We start from the raw sequence: 11,132 nt of genomic DNA, 5'->3' as shown, positions 1-11,132 counted from the left end.
GTTCAAATACTGTATATATTGCCTATAAAAGATTTCCTTTGAAAATATATTGGCATGTAGCTTGCAATGTATATGTATACCTTATAAAATTGGACTTCAGTCAACTAAAAGACAGCTGTAAAGAGAATGTTTTGAAATTTGTTTCCTCCAGGATGCCCCTTTTATCTGATTGCCAGCTTAAAAAGACCTTAAGACTTCGTAGTATATTCCTTTCGTATACTAAAACTGTCATAGATTGTATTTCGTTGGAGTAATTAAAAGGATCAATTGGTGCCTTGAATATGTTAAAAATTGTATCTGCAATAGCACTAGTTAATCAAATTATATTGTTTGAAAACATATTGAATAGGATTCCTTCTAGCGGAAACTAGATAGCTCATCTTTAGCTGTAAGATGAAGAACATTACCTCTTCATTTTAGCCACCACTACTCATTAATTGCTTTGGGTAAGATCTGGCTTCAAGATACAAAAGGGTGACCGCTTGATACTGTTTTATTGATTATTTTTATATTTTTTTTTTCTTCAATACAAATATGAGATTTACGTCTAACATTATTATTATTATTATTATTATTATTATTATTATTAAAATTCCTTTCTTTATTTTTATTTTCTTCATTTCAAGTTTGAGATTCACTTTTAACCCTAATATTATTGCTACTGTTGCTATCAATAATGATATTATTATTATTATTATTATTATTATTATTATTATTATTATTATTATTATTATTATTATCATCCTCATTATTATCACTTCTTTCTTTCTTTCCAGGTAAGAAATCTCGGATTAACGAAGCGGCCCCCTTATCAGCCGGTGGGCGTCTTGTTCCTCGGCGGCGCTTACCAGAACTTAATGTCACTGCTAATGATGGCTGACGCTAAATGACAGGTAGGCGGGGCCCCACTCGCTACCCCCCCCCCCCCCCCCCCCCCCCCGGAAAGATAAACTATTATAGCGAGGGAAGCGAGGTTCTTTCCTAATCACCATGTTGTCTTTGTTATGTAAGATCGGGGAAAAATAGAAGAGAATTATCTAGTCTCGATTGACATAAACGAATATCATCAAATGAGGAATTGACTTATGTTGATTTCTTATTTTGAAGGTTAGTTGATAGGATGTATGGGAATTTATTTTCTGTAATTTTTTTTTCATGGTTAAAATGAAAACGTGGATGGGATAATACAACTACTCAAAAAAAAAAAAAAAAATGAAAGGGGCTCCCTCTTGTGTCAATCAATCTACAGGAATTAGTGTTTTATCGTAAATCTTTCTAAGGGATATTCAAATGAGGTTAGTTAACATGATGTATGGACATTTATTTTCTGTATTTTTTTCATGGTTGAGGTTTAGATTAGCGTTTCTAGCGTAGAATTTGCATAAGGATATTCAAATGAGGTTAGTTAACATGATGTATTCTATATTCATATATCATAGTTATTATTTATATTAGTTTTTTATCGTAGATCTTGTAAAAAGAGGTTCAAATGAGATATTCATGTTCATACAGTATTTTTTCTTTTAAATGTTTGTTTGCATGTTATCTGGAAGTCATATATTTGTTTATTAATTTTTCATGTTTAATCACGAAATTGCCATTTTCATGTATATATGTATTCTAGCGTTTTATCTCTCTCTCTCTCTCTCTCTCTCTCTCTCTCTCTCTCTCTCTCTCTATATATATATATATATATATATATATATATATATATATATTTATATATATATATACATATGTATACATATATATATATATATATATATATATATATACACATGTGTATACACATGTATATAGATATATATGTACATATATATATGTGTGCATATATATATATATATATATATATATATATATATATATATGTGTGTGTGTGTGTGTATATATATATATGTGTGTATATATATGTATATATATATATATATATATATATATATATATATATATATATATGGTTCCCTATTCGATTTTATGAATCTATGCTAAACACAAGACCATTGCAAAAAAAAAGCGGAAACTAGTTGCGGAAAAAGTACATTAATATGTATTTGCCATAAGTTACAATAAACTTTATTCTCTTCACAGAGAGAGAGAGAGAGAGAGAGAGAGAGAGAGAGAGAGAGAGAGAGAGAGAGAGAGAGAGAGAGAGAGAGAGAGAGAGAGGTCGTATGTAGCCCGTGGATGGGGCACAACCTTTGTCAGACATGCATCTAAACGCCGGTGACAAATTGGCCTATACTTTTCGCAGACAAACGAGCCGGAGACGTGAAAAATCAAAGTGAAGAATGTAGAAATATTGGTGATGTTGATAGCGCTATAAATGCTGGATGTATCTGGGTTACGAGGTTGGGTATCCTTCACATATTGGTATATAATTTTCCGGAAATGATTACGAATGGGAAATATTATTTTGAATTTCATATGTGGATGTATACATATACATACATACACACACATCTCCCCTTTATATATATATATATATATATATATATATATATATATATATATATATATATATATATATACTGTATATTCGGTGACGCTTCGCTCTCCCCTTCATTCGGATAGGGGGAGAGGAGTAGTCATACCCTGGTGAGAGGGGATTGCGTGTGTGTGCATATCTATCTAAATATTTAGCCGTAATTTTGTGGGTCGGGTACACTAATATATATATATATATATATATATATATATATATATATATATATATATATATATATATATATATATATAAAGTTAATTGAAGGCGTAATTAAACATTCTATATTCAACCGCAGTTATTCACAATGTGTAAACATTAAACTCTACGAAGTGAATTATCCTTTATTATGCCATGGTTACTTTATTCTATGCATATAAACACGAACGAAAGTATTGTTTTAAATAAAGAAGGACAATGAAGCAAATATAGAATTTGCTGAGTGGACTGCAGTAGGTTAGACATTGTTTCCTCTACAAGGAGATTCGGGAGGGTGTCAGTATACTCTTCCTGTGCGGGGACAGGAAATGGAGGCGGGGTTGGAGTGGATTGCTACCTCATTTTCTTGTCCGGAGCCACCCCTTTTAAGGAGATACCCTGCTGGTTGGTAAATGTTAAAAGTCGTACGCTTTAGAGAGCGGTAGACGCGCACACACGCACACAAACACACACACACACACACACACACACATATATATATATATATATATTCATATATATACATATATTTGCATATATATATATATATATATATATATATATATATATATATATCTCCTCTACACATACATATATGTAGTGATGGGCTCTATATATATATATATATATATATATATATATATATATATACATATATATATATATATATATATATATATATATATATATGTATATATATATATAAATATATATATATATATATATAGTCTATATGTATATATATACATATATATTTATGTGTATATATACATATAGATATGCACAGTATATGTACTTTATAACGCCTGTAAACCATACACCTTTTTGCTTTTATAAGGTCTAGCGTCCAAACGCCTGTTTTACCATTTTCATATTTTTACTTTATCTTGGTCGAACACCGTCTTTGAAGAAGGGCCATCATATATGTCATTCACATATTTTATACGTTCCTTATTTTTGATGGAAATTATTTCCAGTACTTTCCTTAGACGCTCGAAGTCTAACAAATCTTTTTTTCAAACCCTGCTACCTCCTCTTGTATAATGTAGTGTGTCTATGCTCGTCTAATTTTGGTTTTGTTTAATAGATATATGAATAATATAAAATTGTTAAAAAATACATTATTTTAATAGCTTTTATCATTATTTTGGTTTTCAATTGTTGGTGTCTTATGCATATGAAATTTGCTTATGAATAGATATTTTGCTTAGAGATTACTTTTCCGTTGTTCTGATTCAAGTATTTTATATTTGCCTGAAGCTATTATTATTATTATTATTATTATTATTATTATTATTATTATTATTATTATTATTATTATTATTAAAATCAAGGCTATAACCTTAATTGAAAAAAACAAGATGCGATAAGCCGAAGGGTTCCAACAGGAAAAAAATAGCCCAGCTAGAAAAGGAAACAAGGAAATAGATAAACTACAAGGTAAGAATAAACAATCAAAATAAAATATTTCAAGGACAGTGGCAACATTAAATTCGATCCATCACATATAAAAGTTAAAAACTTCAAAAAACAAAAGGAAGAGAAATAGGATAGAACAGCATGCCCGTGTGTACTCCCAAGCAAGCGAACTCTAATCCAAGACATTGAAATAGTGTTGAACTAAATTGCATCTAAAATGGCTAAAGTTACGTATTTACAACCCAAACCAAATATTTTAGTGCTTTCGACAACAGCACTCCTTTTTAAGGAGAAGGAGAAACAAGGCAGATGTTAAATTCTCCACGTCAACTGAAGAAAAAAAAAATGTGAGCAGTACAACACGTACTTTGTCTTTCTGTGGCATCGCCTTCCCGTCCCCCCATTGTAAATATGAAATGTTTACCAGACACACGGGGCGCAAAAGTTCCGCTTGAAGACGACTGAAATAGCCCGACTTCACACCAACCCACGAAACCTAGTTATCAGGTGATCTACGGGCAGCATAAATTGGAGAGGTGTTGAAAAATCACTGCCAGAAAACGGTATTCTTCCAGAATGGTTTTCTTTGGTCGTTTATTACAGAGAAATCTCCCAATGTTTTCAAACACGGCATTTTCTCGCCTCGTTCGGTACTGTCCCTCTCGCCAATAAGATCAGGGAAGACCTTTTGAAAAAGAAGGGAGAAATGGCTTCAGCAAGACGGGATGATGGTTTGTGATACAGTCCTTTATATTTCGTCCGCAGTTTCTGCTTTAAATTTAATTCTCTTACTCGTCGTTTTTATTTAACATCAGTGGAATTATAGTGGTGCAGGACTGTTTTTGGTGATATTGTAAATGATTAAAGGTCTCTTAACTATATCGGATTATTTTAATGTTTTTGTCTGTTTTCTTTGCAAAATATCACGTTTGTGTCAGAACCTTTGCGCAATACTTTTATATTTTGATAGATTTGTTTTCCCTTTAATTGCTTGTTTAGGAAAAAGAATTCCGGAAACTTTAGTTGCCGTTTTTATTGAATATCAGAAAAAAAAAACATCTTTTTGCATAGAAATTTGTTAATTATAATTTCAGGTGACCTTTTTTCAGTACATTTGACTTTGAGACGCAAGAGCCGTGTCTTGCTTAAGGGAAGGCAATCTTAACAAACAAACAAACAACGTCCAAGAGTAGAATAAACTGCGTAAAGGTTTAAAGGCAACTCATGAATGGCAAAGGCAAGGGACAGTGGTATTGTCCTCTTAATCAGGACAATGGCCTACAGACTGATCATATATCATCATATAATTAGCGCCCAAGCCCCCCTCTCCACCCAAACTAGGACCAAGGAGGGCCAGGCAATGGTTCCTGATGACTTAGCAGATAGACCTATAGGCTCTCCCAAACCCTCCATCCTTAGCTCGCAAAGAAACTAACAAGTTTGAGCGAAACTCGAACCCTAGTCTGGCGTTCACCAGTCAGGGACGTTACCACATCGGCCACCACAACCCTTAGCTAACAATGAATTTAGGAAATTACTTAGAAGTCTATTCTGGCTTTTTCTATTTTAATACTATATCCCAAATTATCATTAGAATCTATTTTTGTGGATGTTTCATTCACAAAAGACTTGAAAAATAATAGAAGTCACCATTAAAGATTAAAATAAAATAAGATTAATTTCAGTCGAAATTAATTGTCCGCTTCCCCTTCTTTGGCTGAGTTTTGAAATAGAAATATCTTTTATAGGCGACACAAACCTCTAATGATTACTCTTCCTTTACTCGTATATTATTATATCATCGTCACCTTTTTTTTTTCTCGTTAGTTAATGCTTCATCCGCTAATTTATTCATTCCTGCCATCAGAACTGAATATAAAGAGAATATGTTTCCAGTCGTAATGATAGGATGCTCCTCATGATATTGACAAGTTCACTATTATTATTATTATTATTATTATTATTATTATTATTATTATTATTATTATTATTAGTTAAGTTACAACCCTAGTTACAAAAGCAAGATGTTTAAAGCCCAAGGGCTCCAGTTAGATTTTAAGAGATTATGGAAATCTAGTAAAAATTTGTGGACTTTAACAGTGCCGTTAAAGATCAATCTTTTAGAATATTGGTGTATTTATATCATTTAAGAGTCCGGAGCAGAAAAACTCAGATATATGGAATATGTGTTTTCTGAGGTTGTTGATAGTCTGAATTGGCTTTAAATATTAGAGGTCAAGAAAGTGTTCTTGTGTAATAAATTCTACGATCATGATAACTGTAGACTAAGATATACAAAGTCTGAACTAATTTTTCTTTTCGTATAGATTGATGAATTGTATGGTAATAAAAATTGCTAAGAAAATAATAGTTTACCTTTGTGTTTTTCGTGTATGTATGTGTGTGTGTATTTATATATTTAGGGTTGTGGTGTCCGATGTGCCAAAGTCCCTGACTGGTAAACGCCAGACAGGGGTTCGAGTCCCGCTCAAACTCGTTAGTTTCTTTGATCGCTGCGACCTCACCATCCTTTTGAGATATGGATGTGAGGTTTGGGGAAGCCTATAGTTTTCATCTTCTGAATCATTAGCAGCCATTGCCTGGCCCTCCTTTGTCTTAGCTTGGGTGGAGAGGGGCTTGGTCGCTAATCATATGGTCAGTCTCTAGGCCTTTGTCCTTGCCTCGGCCATACACGAGTGGCCTTTAAACCTTTCATAAATATGGATGCATTTTTGTGTGTGTAGTTTTTTAAGAAAATAACAAATAGCCAAATTAACCTGAGATTATCTGTTAATCCAATAAGCTCCTTTTCTCTTAATATTCTTTTCGTAAAACCCTTTTTCCTTCCTTTTAAAAAATAGCCAATAGAATAGAATGCATAAATTTAAGTAAAATCCCGAAGCCTCGTTTAATGGGATCAAATCTCATGAAAGCGTATCTCGATGCCCTGAGGGGAGGAACAGTTGGATTTAATGCATAATTTGTTCCTTTGATGCTCCAGTGAAAATACGTATTGCTATCTAACTGGAAACGGCCGGGGGAATCCGACCAGAGACTGACAGCAAAGAAAACTTTTTTTTTATCTATTATTAATACCTTCCGTCCCCCGGTTGATATCTTTAATTAATCCATCAGTAGCATTAAGCAGGCATGACTTTGAACAGGAGTCATGCGTTGAGGATTCTACAAATGTGCTTAATAGCTTTAACTTTGCAGTAATTATCGAGGGAAAACGATTATATTACGGATCAAAAGGACGAATTTCCCCCTCCGTTTTCGATTCGTTTCATTTTAGATTCATTAGCTCGACACTGACGCATTTCATGTCAAGTCCGGCTCCCTCATTGACCTTTCCCCCACCCCGACCATCCCCCTTCCCCCCTCCTCCTTGACCCCTACTCCTCTTCCTGCCGCCCTACCGCCCCCCTGCATGTTCTTTTCATCCCCAACATGTATCTTTTTCGAATGAAGGCGTTTTGAAAGGCAATGAAGTATTATGAATATAATTTATGAGTCGTTGAAAGGTCATTAGCTCATTTGATGTTTTACTTTGATGCCAAATAATTTGTCTCTTTTAACATTCGTTAATTTTGCATGTCGTTCTCTAAAATCATTCTTGACCTTTTCTTTTCCAAATTACTTTAAATCATAATCGTTTATTATATGGTCATGTTGTATGGGCTAAATCAATAACAGGTGTTTTTTGTTAACAGATATTAAAATATGTTTATATAGTTTTTTATATTTGTTCATCTAGAATGATGACAAACAATCGTCTTTAGGACTTCGGACCTTTTATAGCAGTTATTTGCTTACATTATTATTATTATTATTATTATTATTATTATTATTATTATTATTATTATTATTTGCTAAGCTACAACCCTAGTTGGAAAAGCAGGATGCCATAAGCCCAGGGGCTCCAACAGGGAAAATACCCCAGTAAGGAAAGGAAACAAGGACAAATAAAATTTTTAAGATGAGTAACATTAAAATAGATATTTCCTATATAAACTATGAAAAAAGTGAACCAAAATTTTCGTGAAATACGATTTGAATGTTCTTATAAAGAAGGCTTGGTTTCGTAACAGTTGGTATACTTAGCAAATGAGAATAAATAGATATGTTAACTGTAATGTAGTTTTAGACATTTGGATTTTATGTATCGTTAGAGTTATGAATATTTTATGAACCCAGGCTTTAGTATTTACCTATGTATGAAAGTTTGCAAGTGATATGATAGGCGTTAATTTTTGCGAAGATTGATATAATGCTGTAGACGTTATTTTCTACATTGTGGCATTTCTTTTTCACGAAACTTTTGCATCTCTAATCTTATGAAACACGTTCCAAATATACTGAAAATGGAAACTAAATCTTAAAAATTTGCATTTACAGTAAGAATTGAAAATAGTAAAAAAAATTTTCCTTTAGAATAAGTAAATTGTTTAAAGACAATGCATTCGCTCTACTAAAATGTAGAACGTAAATTTCGACTTACTTGAAGGTTGGTTTACTCGCGAGTTTAGAGTTTTAGCTACGACTTTTTATGCTAGGGAGTAAGGATGTCTTTTATCTTGCGACGTTAAGTATAATCGGCAGTATATTTAGTATCATTGAAAGGGAAGAGATTAACCAGCCCAATGAGTCAAGCTCGACTCTTCCAGAGCTGACCCGAGTAAATTTGGGAGGTAAAATTACTAATATCAAAACTAATAATAAAATATAAATTCAATATATAAAAAATATAGGATAAACAAATATTTCTATAAAATGTAATGAAATTCAAAATAAATATAGTTTATAGAAATTATAGGATAAAATTATAATCTTTATATAAAAGCGTGTGGTACATAGAAATTTAAATCTGTTTTATAAAACATACAGTGTGTTTCTTAAAAATTTTAAATCGTAAAAACCGAGAAATTTTCCGAGTCTGATAAAATGTCCGTTAAACCTTTTCTACCAATACATAAAAAATCTCTAAACAAAAAAAAACTTTACAATTGCTAAAAGTATGTTGTATGCTTAAAAAAATGTCACACTCACTTCACCTGGGAGCTACTTCATGAAGTGTGTACATCTGTAGAATAAAACCTATTTCTCAGCTAGAGAAGTGTTTCGTGGGAAATATATCATCTGTGGATGCACAAATGCGAGGTTTAGTGATAATTAAAAAAGTAAAATTATATATAAAGCTTATGTATAATGTATAATGACGTGGTGAATGGGTTTGTGTATCGTCATGATCAGCAAAGATGTACTTTTTTTGCTGTATGCGATCAAACTAAAGTTTCTCACCATCACCAATCCTCAGTTGTAAGCGTGGTGATGAAAAGGGCCAAACCTCGGACATGATTAAGGACATGTCTGAAGCCATAGTCTTGCCGTGGACTAGAAATGGCTGTATTTTTTCATTATTTTGTATATATATATATATATATATATATATATATATATATATATATATATATAAGTATGAGGTAGAAATTTATTTCTATTTGAGCACGATATTGCGTTGATATTTATCCATATATATATATATATATATATATATATATATATATATATATATATATATATATATATATATATAGTTATAATACTGTATTTTCCACTATGCTAAACCATATATGAATTGATCCTTGTTATTATTTCTATTTCTTGTGAAAAAAATTTAGTTGATTCAATTATTGGTATTGTTATTTTTACACCAGATAGCGATGTACATTTTTAACGAGACTTTGGTCACCTCCCACAAGTGCGAATAAACAATGAAATCTTTCATTTATATTTCCTCTTTTTCCTACAAAATTTGGCTTCACGTTATTTTCAACTACTTCATTCAATTATATATTAGAATACTTCTATTCTTCATTGCCGCGATGTTTAATTTTAGATTCTTAAATAGTCATCATAGTTTAAAGATTCATGGTATTTAGGATATAATGTTATAGGTTATGATTTTTTCCCACAAAATTACTTCTATAATTGAAAAATTTTGTACTTTGTCCGTTGGTCGATTTTGTTTCCCTACATGATTACTTCTGTAATAATAAATTTTTATGACTAGTGCGTTGGTCGAATTTAATAAAAAAAAATACTAGCATAATTAGTCGTATTGATTAAAAGAAAGGATGATTAAAGAAATAAATTAAGAATTTGGGTAACTCGATATTTTAAGAACTGTAGATAGTACTTCTGTAATTTGTTAGTTAGTTATCATTTTTGTCATTATCTCTCTCTCTCTCTCTCTCACACACACACACACACACACACACACACACACACACACACACACACACACACACACACACACACACACACACACACACACACTTCAGTTTCTCGGACCAGGGTTCGATTCCCCGCCGACCAAAAGCTGTTATCTTTGAGTTGATTCCCCCTTGGGTCTCTGATCCCGAGGTATAGAGAGAATCCAAATATCAGTAGGAGTATAATATATGGCTTATTTCAGAATGAAAATACGTCTAAATGTGCAAAATTTATCATTACACACATATACATATATATATATATATATATATATATATATATATATATATATGTGTATATATATATACAGTATATATATATATATATATATATGTATATATATATATATATATATATATATATATATATATATATATATATACTGTATTTATATTTGCATATTTAAGCTATAAACATACATACATACATACACTGCGAATATACATAAACACACGTGCATCCACCAAGCATACAAAGTCTTTATGAACCATTCCATATGATTTTGTGCATGTCTTTTGTTCTCTTAATGGGTAATGATAACGAAAATGCAATACACTTACTCTCTCCATTTGCACCTGCTAGAAGTGCTGCTTATTAGCATGGCAATGCAATTCCTGGCAAAAAACATTCTCATGCAAGTAGTTGCTGGACAATAAAGGAAGATTTACGCTCGCTTTCAGAATTGCCTGGCTTATGAAATTCTCCTCTTGCCATTCTTGTGATGTGTATTGCATGAAATGTTCCTGGGGGAAGCAGT

General features: G+C 31.8%; 1 protein-coding gene across 1 annotated transcript in view; it reads left to right on the top strand.

Moving 5' to 3' along the window:
- LOC137639060 (uncharacterized) overlaps positions 1 to 11,132 on the top strand; it is a 661,577-nt gene that overhangs the window by 43,511 nt on the left and 606,934 nt on the right. The gene's annotated exons all lie outside the window — the stretch shown is intronic.

Source organism: Palaemon carinicauda, chromosome 4, assembly GCF_036898095.1.
Source record: "Palaemon carinicauda isolate YSFRI2023 chromosome 4, ASM3689809v2, whole genome shotgun sequence".
NCBI classification, from domain to species: Eukaryota; Metazoa; Arthropoda; class Malacostraca; order Decapoda; family Palaemonidae; genus Palaemon; species Palaemon carinicauda.
This window is presented reverse-complemented; position numbering and strand designations above follow the sequence as displayed.